At 47.9% G+C, this 26,145-nt stretch overlaps 1 protein-coding gene across 2 annotated transcripts in view; it reads right to left on the bottom strand.

Moving 5' to 3' along the window:
• The window catches only part of FHL1 (four and a half LIM domains 1), a 377,304-nt gene extending 368,468 nt beyond the window's left edge, over positions 1–8,836 (bottom strand). Inside the window, exon 1 of one of the 2 annotated variants that reach the window (XM_069612816.1) lies at positions 8,672–8,836. The gene's annotated coding sequence lies outside the window, so the exon portion shown is untranslated. The remainder of the gene's footprint in view (positions 1–8,671) is intronic. The other variant, XM_069612817.1, reaches the window with a different exon arrangement.
• Positions 8,837–26,145: the final 17,309 nt, after the last annotated feature.

Raw genomic sequence — 26,145 nt, forward strand, 5'->3', positions numbered from 1 at the left:
TGTCCAACTCCAGCCCTCGGCGCATTAATGTTCATGAGATTAAATGTGCATACATTTAGAATAATTGCTTACACTTTTTATTTATTTATTTATTGAGCATTTGTACGGCACCTACACAGCAGAAAGTGTTTCCAGGCACCACAAGACAAGGGGGAGAGGGGAACAAGGAGGATAAACAACTAGGCCTTGCGACAGTCGGATCGTTCAAGCGCAGCAATGGGAGGTGAAGGGGGGAGGAGGGGATAGTCAGGGGGAAAGGTAAGATAAGGGGAGGGGGGATGCAGGAGTGAGGGGACTGGGTGAGAGCTGGGGACATAAGTGCTGGCGGAAGCCAGGAGGGCAAGTGCGCTTGGGGAAGGAGTAAGGGTGGGCTAGTGCAAGGAGGGGGGTTGAGTCAGACATATAGGGCCTCATTATGACCCTGGCAGTAAGGCAGCAACGGCGCCGGTAGTCCTACCGGCGCCGTTGTTGCCTCACCGCCTCAGTACGAGTTCTGCTCGTGTGGCGCCCTGCACGCCTGGTCAGACCAGACGTGCAGAGCGGCACCCGCTAGCAGAACAGAATGCTAACAACAGTCCCATCATTCCCTGGACTGCTGTTAGCATCCTCCCCATTCCCATTGAGCCCTCTGGGGGCTCAAATGGGAATGGGGACGTATCAGGTCCGGGTCCCGAAAATGGGAGTTACCGGGCCCGCAAAAGTCAGAATGGCCCGGTAATTCCCTTTTTTCAGGACCCGGACAAGGGTTTAGAGGTAGCAATGCCGGTAATGACGGCATGGCTACCTCCAAACTCATAATGAGGCCCATTGAGTTTCTGCGGGAAAGTGAGGAAAAGGAGAATGCCTCAGAGGAGCGATATGATGTGAGAAGACGAGAGAGGAGTCGAATATGACACCCAGGTTTTTTGCCTCACAATAAGGTGAGGGGAGGGTGCCCAAGGAGGGGGCCAAAGAGTAGGGGGACGGAAGGGGTGGAGAGTTCCGATGAGAAGGATCTCGGTCTTGCTGGAGTTAAGACAGAGATCATTAGCAGCACGCCATGCCTGAATAGCAGTCAGGCAACAGGGAATTAGAGAAGAAGGGGAGGAGGTTGAGGAGGGAAGCTTAATGGAGAGCTGAGTGTCATCAGCAAAACACTGAAAGTGAGGAGATAAGGTGGAAATCAAGTGGGGCAAGGTAAAAGTTGAAAAGTCACGTTGAGAAGATTGAGGCCTGAGGGAAGCCGCAAGTAGAGAATGAAGTATGGGAGAGAAAAGGGGCCCATTTGAACCTGGGAGGGATGATTCGAAAGGAAAGAGGCCACCCAAGCCAGTGCTCGGTCCATGATGCCCAGAATATCACAGTCGATTTAGGAGGGTGGCATGATTGACAGTGTTAAAGGCAGAGGACAGATCAAGGGGGATGAGAACAGAAGGAGAATTGGAGTCGGGGTTTGAGAGCAGGTCTTCACGGGTATTCAGGAGAGCAGTTTCTGTGCGCCTGACTGCTCTGAAACCAGACTGGTGATCATGTAGACAGCCAACAGATTCAGTGTGGTGGATTCAATGGGAGATTATTAACTTCTCCAAAGGTTTGGCCAAGAAGGGGGTAGTGGAGATAGGGTGGTAGTTAGTCAGACAAGAAGGGTCCGCAGATGGCTTTTTTAGGAGGGGGTGCACAAAGGAGTGCTTGAAAGGCAGTGGGAAGGAGCCAGTGGCAAAATAGTGATAGTTCTAGAGGAACAGGGAAGCATCTGTTTGGAGGAGACTTTCATAGAGCAGACAGTCTTGGTGACCTCATCAGGTGCTATGGGTGAGAAGGAGGAGAGTAGGAGGGGTGGAGGGAGAGGGGCCAACAGAGGCCTAAGTGCAGGAGGAGGAGGGAGTGTAGTAGGGGAGAGTGGAGACAAGATGTCCTGAGTTTTGGTTGTGAAGTAGGAGGCCAAAGCCATGCAGGGTCTTTGAAGGAGGAGGAGAAGTAGAGAATGCATTAGGATTGGCAAGTTCCTTGCAGATTCTGTAAGGTTTAGCTGTGTTGTTGGTGGCCCCAGAAATTCAGGATTGAATATGGGCCTGCTTCTTGCAGCGGGTGGAGAGTCTGGAATGCCTTTGGAGCAGGCTACAGGCCAGTTTTTCAGAGGATGTGTGAGAAGCCAACCACTTCCATTCCGCAACTCTGCACTTGCTTTTCAGTGAAGCTAGGTTGGACTTGGAGGCAGGTTTCATGCATATCCAAATGGCAGGGGCAAGGATGTCCACGATGTTGGAGATGGAGAGGTGAAGGTAAGCAAGTCAGAGTGAGAGTATAGAAGAGGAGTGGGGGGGAATAAAAGAGGTGGCAAAAGCCACTACTGACACTCGCTTCATCGGTTGGATGATGACGAAGGAGGCTGGCATTGCGGACAGGGGCGTAGCTGCAGAGCTTACGAGCTCCAGATGAGAGGAGCGAGTGATCCGACCAAGACAGAGGTGTACTGAGTGGGTAGAGAGAGAGAGAGGTCTGCTGAGATGAGCACATTCAGGGTGTTCCAGGTGGAGTGTGTCAGACCAGAGGGAAGAATGGTGCGGGAGAAAGAGTCATGTAGGTTGCGGAAGGGTAAGGCTGCATCAGGAGAGTCAAGATGATTATTAAAGTCTCAGAGGAGGAGAAGCTTAGAGGTAGAAGTCAGGAGAGAGGAGGTGAGGTCAGCCCACTCCAATAGGAAGAGGTAGACCGTCCCAGGGGTCCTGCAGATGGAAGCAAGAGTGATCAACAGGGTTAGAGAGATGCAAAACTTGCAGACAAGACATTCAAAGGAGGCATAGGATTGAATGGGTATGAGAGAGGGAGGGATCCATTTGGGGAAGTGAAGGGCCAGTCTGCCACCAAACCGGTTAGGTCTGGACTTGGAGAGGATCCTGTAGCCCTCAGGGAGAACAGTGTCAAAAGCAGTGACAGGACTGGCATTGTACTAAGTCTCGGTGAGAGCGAGGACATCAAGATCAAAGTCTTCAAGGAGGTGACAGATGTCAGAGGAGTGTTTGACAGCAGAGCGAGAATTAAGGGTAGCTAAGTGAAACTGGTTGCCACCTTTAAAGTTTTTCCAGGGAGGGGTACAGGGACGAGGTACCACCTCCGGGGGGGGGGGGGGAGAATGAAGGGGGGCTGGAAGAAGGAGGATTGGCAAGGGAAGGGAGGAAGTTATTGAGAGATGGAAGATGCCTGTCAAGAAGGAGGAAGCTGGGCTCTGAGCCCTGGGCCATGATAGTGCCATTCAAGTAGACATTGAAGATGCACCTGGATGATGAGAAGTGTGCCAAGAGCACTTCCCATCTGGTTCCACCATTGATGGGAGAAGAAAATAATGGGGAAAGACAAAAAACCATATGGGGAGTCCATTGGTCAGGGGAGGGAACGACAAAGAGAAAGTCAATAATAGTCTGCCTGAAGAGAGCATTGACATAGGTGTCAGCAATGGGTAGACCTGGGTTGGAGACCAGGAGACCCTTCTTAAACTTTTTCTTTCCATGCTTCGAAAGAGAGGGAGGATAGGCAATAGAGTAGCAGTTAGAGTAGAGAAGGGAGATGGAAAGCACCATGGGGCGCAGGGTGGGGAGCTACACAGTGTACGAAAGAACTCGCAAGGCGACCTAGCAGCCAAGAAGGCATAGATGAAGCAGGTACTTTAAGCAAGAATTAAACAAGGGAAGCAGATTTTAAAATGTAGGATTTGAAGTACAAACATACATAGGAAATACCAGCATTTAAAAAGGGCAACAGGTTTTTAAAAGCCCCCAGATTTGGATATCCAAAAGAGCAGGGAAAATGTAGAAATTCAACATGGGCAACAGAGGGTACATTTTAAGACACACATCAAGCTTTAAAAGATACGCAGATTCGGCTTGCCTACAAGTGAATAGTGAGCATACTTAAGAACAAAGACAGAATTGGCAGATAGGTAGAACCATACTTTCCATCATGCGAGAGGAAGCACATATTTTTGAACACAGCAGCACTTTAGGAAGCTGTGCACATTCAACTTTACCTGTTGGTGACTACAACGCAAGCCAAGATTAGGCTGCTAGGTAGGCTGAATTTAAGGGAGGGCATCCAGATTAGGAACACGCAGATATAGGTGGACAGTAAGGCATTACAGTGGGATAGCCAGCAGATTGATCACAGTATGCAAGAGATAGGAGCTGCACGGCTAGATATTGCAAGCCTCTGTGAGAGAACGCAATTGCAGATTAGGCAGTTAATGTGGGGTGAGTGGAGAAAAATTAGGCCCGTTCAGGGCCAGGAGGTGCAGCAAACAAGTCGGTAATGGTGCCGGAGGAGGGCCAAGAAAGGCTCTGGTAGCAAGGCGGAGTGGGCGTAGGAGGCTCACAGAAAGGAATCAACAGGACCACAGTAAGTCATGCGGAGGGAAGAGCGGGGGAAGGGAGGGCTTCGGGCAAGCAGGTTTAACGGTGCATAGATATGTCAGGCCGATCAGGGGAAACAAAATGACGGCAAATCATGGCAAAAACAGTGAGGAGCAGGTGGAATGCGCATTCTGGGATGCGTGCAGGAAGAGGAAGCCGGCGAGGGAAGGCAGTCTAACCGGCTCTTTGCAGTCATATGAGTGATGCAGCCTCAACCAGGCCTGGACTGGGCCAGACAGGGTGATCCAAGCCCCTTTTATGATGGCCCTTAGAGTGTGGCCAGCACTTGCCTGCTGGCTCCCGGGCATGAGTGGCCTTTGATTCGCCTCTCAACCAAGCGGGAAGCTTGTGGGAGGCACTTTGTGTGCATCAGCGTACTGCATCTAGCACCGTGGGCACGATGGAAGGTCCGGGCAGATATTGAAACAAAGGGCTCCTTGTGGACGACGGAGGTCCTTCTTCTGCAGCAGTCAGCCAGGAATGAGGGTTCAGACAGGGGATCTAAGCCCCTTTGATGGTGGCCCTTAGAGGGGATTGGCACTCGCCTGTCATCTCCCGGGCCTGAGTGGCCTGTGATTCACCCCATGACCAATGGGGAAGCTTGTGGGAGGCTCTTTGTGTGCATCAGCACACTGCCTCCAACCCAGCGGCCATGGTGGAAGGCAGTGGCAGATATTCAAACGGATATCCACAGAGGTCCTTCATCTGCAGCAGTCAACCAGGAATGAGGGTCCAGATAGGAGATCCAAGCTCCTTTGATGTTGACCCTTAGAGCGGGGCCGGCACTCGCCTGCTGCTTCCGGGCCTAAGTGGCCTTTGATTCGCCCCACGACCAATAGGGGAGCTTGTGGGAGGCTCTTTGTATCCATCAGCACACTGCCTCCATCCTAGTGACATTATGGAAGGCACGGTCAGATATTGAAACAAAGGGCTCCTCGTGGCCCAAGGAAATCCTTCTTGTGCAGCAGACAGGCGATCCAAGCCCCTTTGATGGTGGCACTTAGAGGGGGGCTAGCGCTCACCTGCCAGCTCCTGTGCCTGAGTGGCCTTTGATTTTCCGCTCGACCAATGAGGAAGCTTGTGGGAGGATCGTTGTGTGCATCAGCACACTGCCTCCAGCCCGTCGGCCATGATGGAAGGCCCGGGTAGATGTTGAAACAAAGAGTCTCTTGTGGCCCACGGAGGTCCTTCTTCTGCAGCAGTCAGCCTCTTGAGCAATGAGCTTCTTTCAATTTGTTGCAGAAAAATTGTTTAATAAAATGCATCTAAAAAAGTTTTCGTGTTGTGCGTTAAAATAAGTAATGCATGCAGATTCTTGCTCTTGTGTGTTAAACTCCAGCAGTGCACAAAATAAGCATACCATCATACGAAGCTCCTTATCAGTTAATGGCTGTAAAATGTCGCAGAAAGCTACGTGAAAGGAAAGTGAAAAGCTTGCCCCACTTTAATTAAGAGTTGCACCAGCAGTTTGAATACTGCTCTTTGCTGGCTCAGGCAGCAGGTATGGTGGCATCAAAAGTGAAGCGTAATATATGATTACAGAGCGGTGGTGATGCCATTTTCATGTAACTGTTCAGTAGTGAGGTCACAACTAGCCTGTAATAGGCCAAATATTTACATGCTTTCATACAGGTATTACAGGCTGCCATGTGTTAAAAGGAAAGAACACATGCCAGGGTGCGGTATCTGTATAAATGCCTTGCACGTCATTTCATTATTACAGTCTAGCGGTGACCTCACGCACCCCCCTTATTCCAGCTGAGTTGTGATGTCATATTTGCTGCTATTTGAGCCAGCAGAGAGCAGAATTCCAGCTGCCAGTGGAGCAGTTAAGTAGAGCTGTGAATAGGCTTGTGGGCTGTTTTCTTTTCCCTAAAATAAATTGCTGGGACGCGTTACCCTCATTAATTGATAAGATACTGGTTATGGCAGTATGTTTAATTTTTCCACTGCTGGAGTTTCACACATGAGAGCCATCATTTATATAAATATTATTATCACTTATTTTAAATCACACAACGTCTTTTAAATGCATTGTATTAAACTCTTTAAAAATGTTTAAAGCACATTACAAACGGCATGATAGTGTATGTGTTTTCCTCCAGATTCCACACTGATCATATGCATCAGCAACTGGAATACCTCTTGCAGCAGAGTAAGGAAGGGCATACATGTTAAAGGGACTGAAGATACCGCCCTGTGGTGTAAGGCATAGAACACCCCCTACAGTAATAATAATACTGCAAGTCACGTGGGGGGAACTTCATGACCATAGAAAGGGCCTTAAGATTCATTCCTTTGTTCACAAAACTCCTCTGTGACTTGCAATGTCCTCATAGCGCAGGGACAGTGGCACTTTATCTGGTCACTGTGTTCGGTTGTGAGTGTGTGGGTAAGACCGGGCAGCATTGGCATTTGGTCAACACATAGCACTTGTACTCCCTTCTCTCCAAACATCATTTGTTTTTTTTTTTTTTTTTTTTATTTATTTGTTTACAATTCAATGCAATGAATTTTTACAAACAGTTGAGAGCGACAGCAACCCTTAATGAGATGCGCCGCGAGCTTTCATGTAGTTATGTCAGATTCCTGGTGAGAATAGGATTACCTCTTCCAGGTCAATGTAATGTTTAGATGGAGTTGGTTGGGCTCAAGCGGACGTAAAGGGCCGAATGCGTAAAAGATACCAGAGGAAGCTTAGTCTCCCTGATTACCATTATGGTGATAAAGTGGTGATCATTTGTTTTAAATTATACAGAACACGGTGCTGAAATGGAATGTGCATTGTATGATATGATATTTATTTGTATCGCGCTCGTACACAAGTGTTTCAGAGCGAGACTAGGCAAGGGAGGGGAACAGGGGAGAACACAAAACAACAACGATCTTACTAGGCCCAGTGACATTGCGAACACGCAAGTGCATGGGAAAGGGAAAAGGGAAAAAAGTGCATGGAAGGGGGAGAGTGGAAAGTGCAGAGCAGATAAATAAATAATAAATAAAAATAAATAGAGAATGGAGGTAATGTGTGTATGTGCATTTCAACTCTGATCGAGGTCAGGAATGCAATTATGAAGATGAGCTGTGGAATTTAAAACAAATCAAATCAACAAGTCATATGCCCCCTGGCATATGACTGTTATTTAGCTTTAAATTCGAGTTATCCTTGTCTGACCACTGGGCTCCACCCTGTGGTGGGACGCACTTGTGAGGTGCTAGTGTCTAGTGCAGGGGTCTGCAACCTTTGGCTCTCCAGATGTTTTGGACTACAACTCCATCATTGCTAACCAGCATAGTCAATAGCCAGATATCATGGGAATTGTAGTCTGAAACATCTAGAGAGCCAAAGTTTGCAGACCCCTGGTCTAGTGGGTATCTACAGTGGCACAAGTGTAACCCGGCATTACCGCTGTGCTCGACATCTCCCAAGTTACCCGTTGCATTCCCTCCTCTTTGCACCCTTACATTGCCAGGGAAACGCCGTTCTCAGTGGCACACTGACCAAGTGGACATGTTTGCACGGCCCCTGCCTCTTCGGCACACCTACAGAAATGCCACTGTTATTTATTGACACTGCGCACAGGCTGCTAGGGGAAGTGTGTGGTAATGGTTGGAGTATCCGGAGCAAGTGGCAGCTTGCGTGGGTTACTATCTAACGTGCCTTAGTTACCTACTGGAGCAAAGGGAGCCGCAGCTGTGCAGGGGACACGACTGGGGGCCCCTGAGCCGAGCAGCGCGCGGGTTGCGAGGAGCAGGCAGCGGCGCGTGCGCTGCGCACTGTCGCAATGTGGCGCAGGAGGGAATTCAAGTGTCTGTCAGGCAGAACTAGCGTCCAGATGTGCTCCGGGAAGGAAGAGCCGCGCTGTGGATCTCTCGGGAAGGGCTGTCCCATTGCCCAAACCGCAGCACAGACTCATTCTGTCCTCGAACAGAGGAAAGGGTGTTTCTTTCAATGCTGCCTCTCGTTTTGGCTTGAAACAGTTGTGTACTTTTGTGATGTAGCCATGTCTGACATCCCTCTCCTTAAAGTGCTGCCGAGCGCCCTAAACACATCTGCCTAATTAGCACAGCATAACCCCCACACGTTGCCAAGGAAGGTGGAGTGAAGCGTACGTTCAAAGCCCTGCTGCTGCGCCCGGACAGTGCACTGTACAATTCGCAGGAGAAAAGTTGCTTCTCAACTTTTCCCACTTCCCCCAATAGTTCCCAGTGTACCCGAAACGCCCCCAGACACTGGGGCGCAGGCTGCCTGTGGGCTCCTGTGTGCAGATGAAGCTGTGCCCTCTTACCTGGGACGGCAGCCCGAGAGCAGGACTTGGAGCTGCTGCTGCCTGGCAGGAGGATGCCCGTGTGCGATGCCCTGTAGGGAAGGAGGGAGCGCAGGAAACGGGGGCGCGCGCCCTTGGCCGCTGCGGATGCTCGTGCAGGCGCGCTGCTCCGGCGCTGTCCACTGTGCAGGAAGAGAAGCGCGCGCCCGACTGCCTGTCCCTCACAGCCTCCACCTCTGCCAAGCCGAGGAGGACGGAGTGCGCGAGCGTGCAGCCCCAGCCTTCTGCTTGGAATGCCTTGGCTTAGGCAGATGTGGCCCAGAGAAATGCCAGTCAATCTGCAGCGCAATTAGGTCGCACGTAACATAAAAGCATGCGCACACTTACAGTGTTGCGGCAAGAGTTGAGCTGCATCTATTAAAGTTTGCTCATTGCTCTCAAGCAGCTCCGCATTAAAGAATGCGCTCTTATCTGTAGACAAGAATGGGAAACCCGAAATAGCCTTCAAGGATGGCGAGGGGGTGCTGGATGGCGCAGTGAGAGCGAGTGCCTGCACACTTCGGCAAAGGGCGGAAACACCACTCCATCAGCAATTGAGCCTCACCTCTCTGGCCAGCGTGAGCATCTCCCCTTGACAGCATGACCTTTAAATATTCATTTTACCTACCGTCTATGTGGTAGACTCTGGTCATATTATCGTTTCCCACAGCATCACGGTCTCGGTAGTAGTTTATTTCGCTCCTTTGCAGCGGTTTCCTGTCTTCATCTGTGTACTGTAAGAGAGCCATCCTCCGTCAGGAATGCGACCTGGGCGCGTCGGGTGTCAGCGACCCCCACATGCCACACTGTGCAGGTAAACCATATGGGCAGGGCTGCTGGTCTCTGCCGGGAAGTGAGAGATGCGCTTTGTTCATAAGCCTGCCCTGGCCTTTTAGGCATCACCAGTGACGTTGCTGTCAACTCAGGGGACCCTCGGTACTCTTTCTGTCAGGACTATTTGGAAAGCCTTCTCTTATGTAATGACCCTGGCTCTCTTCACGATGCCTGCCTTTATCTTGAACGGGGCTCAGGGCTGCCTGCCAGGTCTATTTATTACCTTTGTGTCTACGGAGGTCACAAAACCCATGCAAGCATATGAATGTATGCTATTCTAACAATCAGGATACTCTAAGTTTGCCAGTGGGGGGCCTGATTTACCTCCAGCCAAGAGCTGTGACTAGACGGAGTTACCCCTGCCAAAGTTCTCATGGGTAGATGCATTTGTTAGGACATTTTCAGTCAAATCTCTAGGCGTAGTGTGTCGATCAACAAGTCTCATTGATGGAACATAGGTGCATCAATAACGAGAAAGAAAGCCGCCGCAGGAAAGTATGGCAAGAGCAGATGACAGTGGGACATTTCGTGCTTGTCCGACCCAAGAAATGGACCAATAAGAGGGTGCTAAACTATGATCCTCCACACTGGAAAGTGGTCATGCTAAAAAGGGTCCATGTTAACAGTAGCCAGTTGGCGATAACGCTTTACCTGAAGCATCAGTTTCTTCAAGAAGGTCCTGCTGGCCATGGTCCAACCTGTTCCGAGCAACAAGGTAATGACACCTGAGACTACAATGCCACCCAGACAAAGCTGCCCGACTGTCCCTTTCACCCTGCAAGAGACTCGTGGTCAAGATAGATAGTGAATAAGAGGACACAACTATGCCCCCTTCTGATTGATCCCTCTCTACTAGAATAAAAGAAAGTGGGCCACAATATCCCTAAAGACTGACATGGTCAGACTAAAACATTTGGATGAGCATATCGTATACCAACGAGTCCATCAAGAATCTATGCGCCATGATGTATAGGTTATTGTGCTCATTGTTCATAGTTTGGGTGGGATGTTATAATCCGAGCCAGCTCCTTTAAAGCTGGTGGCATTTAGTAAAACTCCATTTAGTTAAACTAAACTGCCTAATCTACTATACAGCCTCAGGGCTATAGTGCCCAATATGCTTCTTGGATACTCAGTCTTTTAGTACTTACGTGTGTAGTAAGTGCTTCTGCCCCTTGCTTCAGGGAAAATGCCAGAATCAAATACTGCTCCACTCTAGTCGCATGTCATCCTCCGAGGCTGATGTTAATAGCTTTTGCACACTCTTACCAGCAAGTATACCTTCCTCCTTGCTTTTGGGGATTTTATCAGGCTGTGATATTGCAAACCACCATATGGGCCAAGGTCTCCTCTGCACTCTCTCTGTGTTTGGCCTCCTCCCTGCACCTAGGAAGTAGCTCTTAAAAGGCACTCTGCTTTCTCTCCAGCTCTGTCACTAGCCCCTGCCAGTGTCTCAGAGGTAGCCTTCTGCAGGCTCTCAGCATCGTCTGCTTCTCTGGGTCTGGTCTGTGCCAGTCTCTGAGATACTCTGAGCCAACTGCAGTCTTGTGGCTTTCTCTCCCTCTCTGCGCCTGCCCCTAGCCACTTTCTGAGATATAGCTCTCAGCGGGTGTTCGGCGTTCTACAAGATATAACCCTCTGAAGACTCATGGCTTTCTCTCCTTCTCTACATCTGATCCCAGCCAGTGTCTGGTGTGGGATGTATTTACCCATGCATCCGAGCCCTACCTCAAAACTGTGCAGTACTGACATGAAAACATCATGATGGCCAGAGCTTCCCAGAAAATGCACAGGGAAATGCAGGAAGAATAGGCTGCCACCCATTTTTGCCGATGTTATGGGCACAGAAGGACACTGCCTAAAACCACCATTGGACTACCCGCACAGTAGTCTGAAACCATTGGGAATGGCAATGCTGATTGCCAAATGCAACCTAGAATTGTGGGGAATTCATTCTTAAATCCCAAAAATGGGTGCAGTACCAGTACTCACCACTATCCAAAAGCCGGCGTTTTAAAACCACCCTGTGTTCCTCTGAAGGCAAGCCAAAGTGTCTATTTTAAACATTGCAACATGTGCAAAATATTCACTGAACACCAGCAGACATTTGGCAGAATGAGGTTTTGTGTGCTTACAAAATCTGGGAAATGAAGAGCCCAAAACAATGCTTATAACAAAACCGCTATGGAGTCAGCCGTTAAGTTGCACTGGATTTAAAGACACTAAAATCGAAAATGTTTAGATTAAATGAGTGACCTACTTTTGAGTGTCACATAGGTTGCAATTGTTTAAATGTCATAGTTTTAAACTTAGAATCAGCCTTCTAGCTGCATATGTGAAAATGTTTAGTTTTATTTGAATGCAGAAACTGGGGAACAGAAATGACAGCTTAAAGAGATTCCAATTTGCCTGGCAACTACCCCCATCAGGAGTGAAACTTGAGTCACAGCTGTGTTCCCAGGCCTAGCTGCCCTTTTGCTGCTCACACTAAGGATATGCCATCTATCTGATAATTGAATTACCTGTGCTCTGCAGGAGAGTGAACAATGCAACTCCCTTCACCCAGGCAGAGGGTTTATTGAGAGGATCATAAATGGCTTCCTCTTGAACAATGAGCCTCTCCTGACTCAGGCAAAGGTTTTATTACAGCAGTCGTAAAATGTAGCTTCCTCTTGGCAGAAGCTGGGAGGAGCACTGCCTGTGAGAGCAAGCTGGCTTGGCAGAACTGGATAAACCAGTATTTCTACCTTGTGCTGAGAGGAAACCACACCCCTTTGGAGCCAGAACATAACTAGAAAAAGATGGATCATTCATAGAGCGGACATGTGAAAATGTTATAAATGATACCATAATTCTTGTGATTTTTCTGCCCACATTTTAAGAGGTTTTTCGACCCGGTGGCATGTTCAGGGGGGTGTTAGCGGAAAAGTGGATATTACTCTAAATGTATGCATGTTAAAAATCTGAAACTTCATCAGTTAATGTCCATACTCCCTGCGCACATGTATGTAAAGTTGGGTCAATGTCAGAAATTGAAAAATCAGTTAAAAAGTCAATGATGTGCCATTTCTGAATGCAAGCTCTTAGAAACAGCAGATTTGGACAGAGACATGGCTAAATTCAGCCACACCATGTATATGTAATTTCAAGCAACTGTGTAACTGTGAAATATGTCTTTTATTATCAAATATAGAATGTGTGCAATCTGACAGAGGAGTGTCCTATCTGCAAGCCATAAAATGACATCCCTCTGACTCACAGTTCATTCCCCAATCAAATGATAAATGGAAGTTTGACCAATTAGAAGCTGAGAGAGAGGTAGGGTCAGTGATGCTAGAACACACCCACATTCTAAACACATAAAAGCAGACAGACAGGACAGATAGGGACCTTCAATTCCATTTGCTGCAACGCGCTCTGCCGGACCATACAACATCCAGAGATCCAGACTTCAAATTCATCAACCTCCAGAAAGCCAAACTAGAGACCAGACCAGAGAGAGAAAGCAGTGCTGTACCCATAGAGAAAGCAGTGCTGTACCCAGAGAGAAAGCAGTGCTGTGCCCAGAGAGAGACCCGAGCCCAGTCTAAAACCCTGACCAGATCCGTGATGAGGCCCATTTAATTCAAGAATATAGTGTGAGTACCCAGCTGAACTGTGTAGAACCAATCTCTTAGTTTAAATTCATCTAATTCAATCTATTTAACCTAAGTAGAACTGCCTGATAGCTCCGAATCTGTCACCTGTCATTCTAGCTGAAAAATTTGTCACTTGTCATTTCCTAGTTGCAAGCTGCACTTGTCTTTTTGAACTTTAAAATTTCAAATCTGAAAAACGACCTTTATTTACTCGCTCATATCTCCGCAACCGTTTGTGCTAGAGACTTGCAGTAACTTTCATTTGGAAGATGAGATCCTAGGCTTTCCTAGGACCCCAAAACGATAGAGATAGTCCTTGTGGTTCCTCTGTAATAGCGCTCGGCGCATCCGCGAATTTTGCCGCGATTTGCAAATTTCTCAACGTGTAAAAAGACAGCAGTTTTGCCTTCCATTTGCCAGAAATTCGTTTGCCTCATAAAAACTATCCCTGCATCATTGCTAGTGTGAGCCTGGACTAATATTAACTAGATACCACTCACCCTGAACCTCTGAAAGGGAATTAAAAGTATTTTAGCATATTTTTCAATTCCTTGCCAGCACATATCAAAGCAATTTGGGCCTGTGTTTTCAAACTTATGTAGTCTAAGCTTGCTGGATTGAACTGAATTACCGTTGATTGCATTTCTGAGAACTGTGTGCTTCCTTCCATTTCCTTGCCTTGCATCAAGGGGGGAAGGGGATTGCCAGAGAAAAGTGATTACATTGTTTGGTTGAAATCAGATTGAGTATTTTCTGTACTGCATTCATTGAATATTGCATCCACCTGAGCTTACATAAAGCATCCTCTACCACATTATACTTTTGTTCCTATTTACCAGTGTGCTACCTTATCCATTTCATGTCAACTCATTAGTGATTATAAGAAGTGTGCTAGTGCCAGATTCTCCGTTGTTGATCTTTATCATATCAGATTAAGTGTGCTATTCAATTATTAATTTATTATAAAGTGTGATATATATATATATTTTAATTTATCAAATAAACCTTTTAAACTTGCAAAACAGAACTACTTCTTGGCTCAGTGGGGTCAGGGGGATTCCAAGAGAGGGGTGTTATATAGGGGTAGTCATCCAGAACGCATGAACTGGACATAAAGATATATCAATAAGGGTTTTCATTCAGTATTATAGACTAGGCGTTGACTTAGCTGTAGTGTTGAATTGAATCCCCTTACAAATTGGGGGCTCGAGCCGAGACGTTGGGTTAGAATACCACTTGTGCAGCTTAATACAGCGTGCCAGCTGACCAGATACACATATCCAGTCGGATCACCACGCTGCATTACGCTGTGAAGCATTCCTCAAAAGGGACACTCCAAGAAAAGTTCTGTTCTGCAAAAATAAAATACTAACTTCTGTAAGTCAGGACAGAGACCAATCTCTAGAATGACGACCTTGGTAGATGTGAAAATAGCCAGAGAGCACCTCTTGCATAAGCTATTTGTGAGAGGTGAATGGACCGAACAGGGCCAGGATGCCTGGTTGCAGGCCATCACGCGACAGGTCACTGAAACAGGGTCAGACTTATGGAGAGATCAGGGTCCATTACATGTGGCCCTGAGTGAACTATATATGGCTCCTAAGGCCAAAGATGAACACGACAAGATTGTTAGGATAGCGGCATACCTGTACCTATATATGGGAGACATGCAGGATAGATGTGCTGAAAGCCAAAATCTGGCAAATAGGCAACAGATGGCGTTAGAGAAGGTCCAATCTGACCTGGTCTCTTCTGAGCAGAGGCTGCAGAGGAGCCAGGAGTCAGAAGATGATAGTAGGCAGCACATCATTAAAATAAAGAAGGATATGGATGTGCTGCAACAGGAAAAGGTAGAACAGGATACCAGATTTCTGGCCTTGCAGAAGGAATACCAAGAAGGTTTGGACTCCCTACTGCAAAACCAGAAAAAGCTGGAGCAACAACTGGACTTCAACAGGGTATGTGCTGAGCAGGTAGTCACCCTGCAAGGCCACCTAGATAGAGTGAAGGCAGAGAGCAACAAACTAATTCTGAAAGACCTGGATACCCAGGCAGAGTTTGATCAGGAGCGCCAGAATGCTGGTGCCCTTCAACGGCAAAGGGACGACCTGGCGGCACAAATGCAGGCTCTTAGTCAGGAAAGAGACGCCATAGGCCAGGAAGTCTGCCACTTAAAAAAGGAAATTGAAGAAAATCACCTGGCCCTCCAGGGGCTGGGTGATCTCCAAAAAGAAAACCAGAACTTGGTAGAGCACACCAGAAGGGTGGAAGATGCTCTAGCAAGAAAGGAGCAGGCCAATAGGGACATTGCCCAGGAGGTAAACCTCCTGCAGCAAAGACTGGCCCAGTTCTCCAGGACCAACCAGGAAGCACAGAGGGAGAATGAGGTCCTCTGTCAACACAATGATAGGCTCCAGCAACAGGTAGCGATGCAGGAGAAACTGATAGAGTCGAGTAAGGCCTTAACAGAGGAACTGAAGGCACAAATGCAGGCTCTTGCATTGCAACAGGGAGCAGGGGCGGATAGAGATGAGGTTAGCTGGGAAATGGAAACTCCGGAGCATAACCTCAGGAGCCCTAGTACCAGAGGCCCTCATACCTCTCAGTCCCTGGACTCTGCCACCCCCATGTCCCCTGGTGCACATGAGCACAGGGCCACAGGGATGGCAGATTACTATCCAGCTAAAAGTATGGGGCTCATAGGCCAGTACCACTCAGGAATGGAGGGGTGGGCATCCGGGTATGGGCACCCAAGTACAGTACAGTTCAGTGGGGAACCCCAGGAGAGTAGGCCCATTAAGGGCATCCTGAAAACCTCTGCCCAGTTAGGTCAGTGGAGGGGGTACCCATCAAATCCTGGCAGCAAGGAGGAATCTGAAGACTCCTCTGAACTGCGCAGGACACAGGAAACCAGGTCCCCACATTCTGCCAGCCATTCCCAGGCTCGCAGAATCCGGGAAAACCTGGAAGATCAGACGGGAACCTCTGGGAGCAGTGCCTCTGAGTCCGAGGATGAATGGACAAGGGTTACCCGAACCAAAAAGGCCAATAAGGCAAAAAGGGCCTTGCTTAAGGACCCCTTAAAGCAGATTAAGGCGATCAGGAGCGTCATCACGCCTTACCATAAGAACGCTAAGTATTCTGTTTGGGAGCACTTAGAGTTGTTTGAACAAATGATGGAGACTTTCCATGTGAAGGACAGCCAAAGCTGTATTCAATATGTAAAGTGGACATTCTCCCCGGAATACTCCAGTTTCTTTGCGGGGCTGGAGGATCAAAATCATTTAAGATGGTCCACATATAAGGCGGCCATCCTGAAACATTTTTCTGTTCACAGAAATCCTCAAGAGGCTCGCAAGGCAGCCTACAATTTGCAATGTGGGGAGGATCAGGCCCCACAAGAATTTGTGCAGGAGTTAAAGCGTGCTTTTGCACAGACCACAAGAAGGGTGCGCACAGATAGTAGAGAGTTCATAAATACGTTTTTCCATGCCTTGCCCAAATACATCATGACCCAGCTCGTGAGGGATTTTCACGAGAAAAGATCCTTAGATTGGGTCATTGAACAGGCTACCCGGATCTATGAGGTGCAGAAACCGGTAGATAGCAAAAGTAATGCCCAGAAAAACCCCAAAGCCAACAGCACCCCTGCTGCTGCCAAGGTGGCAGAGGTAAAGGTCACCCCCGTTTTGGATTTGGAGATGGGGGGCCTAAAAACCTACCTGCACCTAATAATGCTAGGCCCAGAAGGTCCTCGGGCCAGTCAAAGACAGGGAGCCAGGGAGGCAGCCCCACAAATGGGGTCCCTCGCTCTCCTGATTATGTAAGTCCCCGTTACAAGGGAAATCGACCCATCCTGGGTTATGTGTGGACTCCTCCAGCCCAAGGGGGGGGATCCAGCCAAGCACCTAACCCAGGGAACTTCCCTCCAAACTTCCCACAGGAGGGCAGAAATTTACCAAACCCTTGGCAGAACTTTTTCCCCAGATATCCTCCCGACTTTCAGCCCCAAAACCATCCATCCTTCTTTCCCCAATTCCCTGAGCCCAGACCACTGAATCCGGGAGAGGGGAGGCCAAGGGTGGAGGGGTACCCAAATCTTCCCAACCAGGGGTACTACCAAAGAAGGGACAGCTACCCTTCCCGGGATCAGCCCAGGGGAGAAAACAGGGCCCCGTATCAGCCTGAGCGGGTTTCCCAGTTAGAGCGCCAGGTTCAAAACATGGCGCGGGATCTGGGTCACATACTGAGGGCTCAGCAGAACCCTCAGATGGGCGTGCCGGCGCAGAACGCACCCAACTCTGGACCTGGTGCTCCAGAACAATGACGGGGGCAGCACCCCGATAACTCACCGGTTCCCAGGGAGGAGGCACAAAGGGAAGGGGGGTGTAAAGCCTTGGAGGAAGCTTCCTTCCTCACTTGTAAACAGCCCCTGGAAACCCAGGAACCGGAAACAAAATCTCTTGCCCCTGAAAGTCTGCCTCCTAAGGAGCAGAGGGGGGGTAGGAGAAACAAAAGACCCAAACAGACTCAGTTTGAGGAGGAGGTACAGATCTTCCAATTTGAGGGAGAGGGATCCTCAGAGGATCCTGGGAAAAGGATCTTCTCCTTCAGAGAGGGGGGAACTCCCCCCAAAGAAAAATGGGTCCCTAGGGATGCAAATCCAGACTGGGGAGATGTGGAGACTGAGCTACCGCCGCCCACCATCTCATCCCAGAACCAACATCAAGAAAATCCCCTGGTTCGAACCCATCCTGGTGACTGCCTCCAAAAAGGGGGGGGGGCGGCCCAGAACCGGAGCCAGGGGAACCCACAACGGCTCTGATCTCCAGTTGCCAACTTTTTCTTTCAGATTCCCAAGGCTCTCCACAGAATTCTGCCCAAATCTCTTCGCTAGCGATGTCCAAAACCAGAAAATTAGCCCACCAGTTGTCCAAAAATGTGCATTACCTGTGCCCCCTTGAGGAGAAGGAGGGAAGATATTATGCCCCGGTACAAGTACAGGGGCAGGGTACAATCTCGGCACTGGTGGACACTGGATCTCAAGCTACCCTTCTGTCCAGAAGGGCCTTTGACGAACTGAATGCAGGAAGGGGAGAGAATTACCAAATTCCTCTCACCTCTCTTCCTGGACAACTGCAGAACTTTGACGGGAAGGAAATTCCCGTCGAGGGGACGGCAGATTTGGACATTAAAATTGGGCGACATAAGTTGAAACACCCGGTCATAGTTGTGACCCCAGAGGGCACCCCTTGTTTACTAGGGAATGACCTCCTGAGAAGGTTGTCACCCCTAATAGATTGTGTAAACAAGGTCCTCTGGACCCAGACTAGCCGACCAATAAAATTAAAACAGAGTGTCAACCATGTTAGTTTAAACGGCACATGCCACATGGTTGAACAAAAATCTGACCAAGTAGAATTTCACTTCCAGAATAGCCAAATTCCAGATGTGACAGTAATAGCAGTAGGACAACAGACTGGTGATGGGGGGTCCTCTCTGTTTCTGAAAATCAACCTTCCTTCCAGTCTAAAGTGGTATTCCACGCTGGAAGGAAACACTCTGAAATTCTATACCAATCCACAACCTGAAACTCCCACTCCTATAGTCCAGAAAGATGTGAAATCAGCTCAGAGCCTGGCTGATATTCAGCAAATTGGAGAGCAGTTGTTCATCCCTGTTCAGTTAAATGATGGGAAGGACTCTGTTCTCGCTCGAGTGTGTGTGAACAACGGTAAGAGCTTCATCAGCGAAGCCATGTTTCGCCAACTCCCAAAAGATCCAGCCATTCCCACCTTCAAACTGATAGACAAATGGGAAATGGACCTGGAAGCGCCCAATTCAAAACATCTCCTGCCAAGCAGGTGTATGCTCAAAATCTCCATTGGCAACAAGAGCATAGTCCATAATTGTTGGGTCGTGCGAGACGTCACTGCCGCCTTTTACTTAGGCAGTGACATTCTCAATCGCTTTGCCATTAGTTTGGACCTAATAAACTTCAAAGCTTGGTCCCGATTAGCGGATAATCCCATGGGCTTTGATGATCCAGAAAAAGCATTTAGGTCAGCTCAATTGCTACCTTATGCAGTTGAAATTCAGGTTAAAGAGGAAGTCACCATCCCAGAAAGGACCCGACAATTCTCCCTGGAAGTGAAAGTTAAAAGGGGACAAGAGTTGAAAAACCCTGATGCTTACATACATCTAAATGCTTCTCTCCAACAGCAAGGGTTAGGGGTAAACCCAACACCATTAGTCAACATAGAACATGACACTATTCCAATAGAGGTGGATAACAGTGACTTAAAGAGTATTACTCTAGCCGCAGGCACCATTATTGGAATGGCGGTTGATGACCGACATTTTTCCATCGACTTAGTAAATGAACTGTTAGGACCAATCCCCAAGGACTGCTTTGACAGTGACAGTGATGACAATACAACACCAGACAGGATCTTTACCCGGCATGGGGGGAACTTCCTGGTGTACACTTCTTGCCCCTATGGTAAGGAAGATGTGACTTGTGACTTCAGGAGGGATGAGGTGATTTTCCAGGTCCATGAGGGCTGCCTTTCCCACCTGAAGCCTCCGGTCCAAATCAGCACTCTGACCAGGGACTTCTCCACCCAGCTGGAGGAGGCCGCGGAGATAGCCAAACCAGAAGTCTTTCCAGGCTTCAGGCAGATGGTGGAAGAGAGAGTCAACCTAGCTGATGCCTGTGTGACTCTGGAACAAAAGCAAAAGTTGAAACAAGTTTTCTTGGATTTCCAAGATCTCTTTGCGGTAGACTCATATGACTGTGGTCGCACTGACATCCACACAACAACAATCCCCACGGACCCTGGCATGACTCCTGTGTTTGTGAAGCAATATCGCTTGCCTCTCGCATCAATGGAGTCCCTTACTGAAATAATTAAGAACCTTGAGTCCCGGGGAATAATCCGTCCAGTCCACAGCACCTTCAATAATCCGGTGCTGGGAATATTGAAGCCAAACGGCCAGTGGAGACTCTGTGCCGACCTCAGGGAGCTCAACAAACGGGTCCATACTTCCCGATGGCCTCTGCCCTACATTGACCAAGGGCTGGCCCAGATCCAGGGGTCACAGGTATTCACTGCAATAGACCTGACCAATGGATACTGGACTGTGCCTGTCAGTAGGGAGGACCAATACAAGCTGGCTTTTACCTTTGGGGGCCAGCAGTACACCTGGACCCGGACTCCCTTCGGATACCTCAACTCCGGCAATGAATTCAACATTTTTCTACACAAGGCCATGCCTGACTTGGGTGCAAGGGGTAACCTGGCTTATGATGATGATGTCCTCATCAAAAGTTCATCTGTGGAGGAACACATAGCGGAGATCCGTTATGTTCTGACCCAGTTGAGGGCCGCCGGAGCAAAACTTTCCTTTCAGAAAGCACAGTGGTGTAGAACCCGTGTTAATTTCTTGGGGCATGAGATTACTCCTCAGGGTCTCTGTCCCCAGGAAAAGAAAGTGGAAGCACTTCAGAAACTGAAAGACCCCACAACTCTGCGAGAACTAAGGAGCCTCCTTGGACTGACTAATTACAGCAGAAAGTTCATTGAGGGCTACGCAGAGATCACCAGACCCCTGATTCATCTCCTGAAGGGGGGGGTCAAGTGGGAATGGGGTCCAGAACAAGCCGAGGCAGTAAAACAACTCAAAAGAAGCCTCTCACAAGCACCTTGCCTAGCTTACCCTGTCAGAAACAAGGAGTTCTTCCTGGAGACAGGGTTCTCTAATACGTGCTTGACGGCCGTATTATACCAAAAGCATGACAAGGTCAATAAAGTAATCTCCTACGCGAGCAAAACTTTATCCTCTGTGGAGGAAAAAATCAACGATTGTGAGAAGGCACTCCTGGCAACGGTGTGGGCATTGAAGAATTACCGCCCGTTTATCCAGGGGGAACACATCATAGTGGAGACTCCACACCAGCCTCTGCAATATCTCCAAAGTGACAGAATCCGGGCCGGAAATGTGAGTAATTCCCGAATTACTTCCTGGATTCTGTCAATGCAAGGCTTTCCTGTGGAGGTCAGATATGGCCAAAACAAGAAGAGTCCCCTCGCGCAAGGTCTGGCTGACTTGCATGATTGTGCCAGAGAAAACTGTCTCGAGGACGAAAGTCTAAAAATAAAGGACAACACGGAGGCATACCTTAATTCCCCCCACAAAGTCTTTGAAGAAGACAAGTGTGAGGGAATGCCCACTGTGTATGTGGATGGATGCTCTTACCATGTTGACAACAACGGGGAGAAAGAACTGGTGGCCGGCGTAGGGAATGCATGGGTGAATGAGTCCCCAGAACCCTCCGCTGGATACAAAATTGGTCCCCGAAGTAGTCAGGTGGCAGAATTGATGGCTGTGCATCAGGCTATCCTCACTGCTGTCCAGCATCAACTCCGCGAACTGGTCATAATCACAGATTCGGATTATGTACGGAACAGGTTTGTGGAGCACCTGGTTAATTGGAAAACCAGAGGCATGTTGTGTGCTAACAACAAACCCTTAAAACATGGGAAGTTGATCCAAAACATTGATGATCTGGTCACATCGAATGAGATGACCATCTATTGGAAAAAGATCAAGGGTCATTCTAAAGTAGAGGGACCAGACAAAACTGGAAATGACTTAGCTGATCAGCTGGCCAAAACCGGGGCCATCCAAGGGGATCTAATTGAGATTGAGTCCCTGTTGGGGGAAATCCAGGTCACTGCCATCACTAGGTCCCAGACAAATGCTCACAACGACCTTTCAATTGTACAATGGAGTAAGGAGACCCCTGATGCTGATTTGATTACCGCTCAGAAGGGGGATCCAATTATTGGTAAATTTTACCAGCACCTTGAGGACCCTGAGAACTTTCCCCTGACGGATACCGATTACATTGGGAAAGAGGACCTAAGAGTGTTGATGAAATGTCCAAAAATGTTCCGAATCCAAGACGGTTTGCTGGTAAGGAAATCCAAAGCTGGCCACGATCAGTGGGTGGTTCCTACCTCATTCCGAAGCCTGATGTTAAGTCACGCCCATGATGCGGCCACTGCCGGTCATAGGGGGTTTCACACAACATTGGAAATCTTAAGAGAGGTTGCATACTGGCCACACATGGGGCAGGACCTCGACCAATACTTGAAGGGGTGTCTTGTGTGTGCACAATTTCAGCCATCATCCCTCACGCACCGTGCGCCTCTCCAAAAGAGGGGGATGACACTGCCATGGTCAGATTTACAAATCGACTTTGTAGGCCCTGTGATTCGCTCGGCTAGGGGGAATAAGTACATGTTGACTGTGACATGCTTGTTTACCAAGTGGGTGGAATGTCTCCCAGCCCCAAATTGCAAGGCAGAAACTGCAGCTGCCTTGATGATTAACCACATCTTTTCCCGTTTTGGTCTACCTCAAAGGATTGAGTCAGACAGGGGTAGCCACTTCACCAGTGAAGTAATGACAAAGATGTGGGAGATACTGGGGGTCAAGAGAAAGCTGCATATTGCTTATAGACCAGCTTCTTCTGGGGCAGTAGAGAGATATAACCGGACAATTGTGAGCATATTAAAGAAGTTTGTGGCAGATTCTGGGCCAAGTTGGGATATCCGATTACCTCTGGTCCTAATGGCTATCAGATCTACCCCTTCATCTGCAACCAAAATGTCACCATTTGAGTTGATGACTGGGCGCAAGATGGTGCTTCCTCAGCATTTGCTCTATAGGACCCAAGAGCAGACACTGATAAATGCCTCCACTACTCATGAGTATGTAGAGAATTTAAGGAAACACCTCCAACATGCTTTTGCTTATGCTCAGCGGAATCTAGAAAGATCAGCTGATAGCATGAAGACCCATTATGACCTGAAAACTTCCAGGAAGGAATATCAGGTGGGAGACCGGGTCTATCTATACAACTTCCAAAGGAACCAGGCCAAGCAGCGAAAATTTTTGCCTACATGGAAAGGACCCTTTGAGATCATCGACAAGATCTCCCCTGTGGCCTACAAAATCCACATCCCCAAAGGTCCTTTGGCAGCGGGGGAAGACAAGTGGGTCCACATAAACCAGTTGAAATGTTGCCATCCCAGGCACACTCTGCAACAACTGGAGGAATCCTCTGGAATCCTAGCGGGTACTGTCTCAGACTAATTCTGTTCCAATCATAAAACATACCACATCTAGTCTCTAAAATATTGTGATTTGCATGAAACTGTCTCTTAGTTATACTGTTTTTTTTTTCTCAAAATAAGAATGTAATGTTTCGTGATGATGAAATGCATATGCTGCCCCACTATCTCAACGGTGGTGGAAAAACGTCTATGAATAGGTATTGCCGCTCTTCCTTTGTCGTCCTAGGAGAAAGAAAACCTTGAGACGGGCCAAGGAGGACGATCCGGAGACCGGGAGCTGAGACGCAACGGGCTCGGGGTACCGCCCAATATTCCCATCAGGACCGGCGAGGAGAACCGATCGATCCGACCGGATGGAGGAAAAGATGCTGAACTGTGCCATCTATTGGAAGAAGATGAGGAAACATCCCAGATCTTGCGAGTCCCATCAGTGAAACCGAATGGCCATCGCAAGAGGGGGGCTTGTGGGATGTATTTACCCATGCATCCGAGCCCTACCTCAAAACTGTGCAGTACTGACATGAAAACATCATGATGGCCAGAGCTTCCCAGAAAATGCACAGGGAAATGCAGGAAGAATAGGCTGCCACCCATTTTTGCCGATGTTATGGGCACAGAAGGACACTGCCTAAAACCACCATTGGACTACCCGCACAGTAGTCTGAAACCATTGGGAATGGCAATGCTGATTGCCAAATGCAACCTAGAATTGTGGGGAATTCATTCTTAAATCCCAAAAATGGGTGCAGTACCAGTACTCACCACTATCCAAAAGCCGGCGTTTTAAAACCACCCTGTGTTCCTCTGAAGGCAAGCCAAAGTGTCTATTTTAAACATTGCAACATGTGCAAAATATTCACTGAACACCAGCAGACATTTGGCAGAATGAGGTTTTGTGTGCTTACAAAATCTGGGAAATGAAGAGCCCAAAACAATGCTTATAACAAAACCGCTATGGAGTCAGCCGTTAAGTTGCACTGGATTTAAAGACACTAAAATCGAAAATGTTTAGATTAAATGAGTGACCTACTTTTGAGTGTCACATAGGTTGCAATTGTTTAAATGTCATAGTTTTAAACTTAGAATCAGCCTTCTAGCTGCATATGTGAAAATGTTTAGTTTTATTTGAATGCAGAAACTGGGGAACAGAAATGACAGCTTAAAGAGATTCCAATTTGCCTGGCAACTACCCCCATCAGGAGTGAAACTTGAGTCACAGCTGTGTTCCCAGGCCTAGCTGCCCTTTTGCTGCTCACACTAAGGATATGCCATCTATCTGATAATTGAATTACCTGTGCTCTGCAGGAGAGTGAACAATGCAACTCCCTTCACCCAGGCAGAGGGTTTATTGAGAGGATCATAAATGGCTTCCTCTTGAACAATGAGCCTCTCCTGACTCAGGCAAAGGTTTTATTACAGCAGTCGTAAAATGTAGCTTCCTCTTGGCAGAAGCTGGGAGGAGCACTGCCTGTGAGAGCAAGCTGGCTTGGCAGAACTGGATAAACCAGTATTTCTACCTTGTGCTGAGAGGAAACCACACCCCTTTGGAGCCAGAACATAACTAGAAAAAGATGGATCATTCATAGAGCGGACATGTGAAAATGTTATAAATGATACCATAATTCTTGTGATTTTTCTGCCCACATTTTAAGAGGTTTTTCGACCCGGTGGCATGTTCAGGGGGGTGTTAGCGGAAAAGTGGATATTACTCTAAATGTATGCATGTTAAAAATCTGAAACTTCATCAGTTAATGTCCATACTCCCTGCGCACATGTATGTAAAGTTGGGTCAATGTCAGAAATTGAAAAATCAGTTAAAAAGTCAATGATGTGCCATTTCTGAATGCAAGCTCTTAGAAACAGCAGATTTGGACAGAGACATGGCTAAATTCAGCCACACCATGTATATGTAATTTCAAGCAACTGTGTAACTGTGAAATATGTCTTTTATTATCAAATATAGAATGTGTGCAATCTGACAGAGGAGTGTCCTATCTGCAAGCCATAAAATGACATCCCTCTGACTCACAGTTCATTCCCCAATCAAATGATAAATGGAAGTTTGACCAATTAGAAGCTGAGAGAGAGGTAGGGTCAGTGATGCTAGAACACACCCACATTCTAAACACATAAAAGCAGACAGACAGGACAGATAGGGACCTTCAATTCCATTTGCTGCAACGCGCTCTGCCGGACCATACAACATCCAGAGATCCAGACTTCAAATTCATCAACCTCCAGAAAGCCAAACTAGAGACCAGACCAGAGAGAGAAAGCAGTGCTGTACCCAGAGAGAAAGCAGTGCTGTACCCAGAGAGAAAGCAGTGCTGTGCCCAGAGAGAGACCCGAGCCCAGTCTAAAACCCTGACCAGATCCGTGATGAGGCCCATTTAATTCAAGAATATAGTGTGAGTACCCAGCTGAACTGTGTAGAACCAATCTCTTAGTTTAAATTCATCTAATTCAATCTATTTAACCTAAGTAGAACTGCCTGATAGCTCCGAATCTGTCACCTGTCATTCTAGCTGAAAAATGTGTCACTTGTCATTTCCTAGTTGCAAGCTGCACTTGTCTTTTTGAACTTTAAAATTTCAAATCTGAAAAACGACCTTTATTTACTCGCTCATATCTCCGCAACCGTTTGTGCTAGAGACTTGCAGTAACTTTCATTTGGAAGATGAGATCCTAGGCTTTCCTAGGACCCCAAAACGTGGTTCCTCTGTAATAGCGCTCGGCGCATCCGCGAATTTTGCCGCGATTTGCAAATTTCTCAACGTGTAAAAAGACAGCAGTTTTGCCTTCCATTTGCCAGAAATTCGTTTGCCTCATAAAAACTATC

The sequence above is a fragment of the Ambystoma mexicanum genome, chromosome 5p (assembly GCF_040938575.1).
Source record: "Ambystoma mexicanum isolate Mex_15411 chromosome 5p, UKY_AmexF1_1, whole genome shotgun sequence".
Lineage (NCBI taxonomy): Eukaryota > Metazoa > Chordata > Amphibia > Caudata > Ambystomatidae > Ambystoma > Ambystoma mexicanum.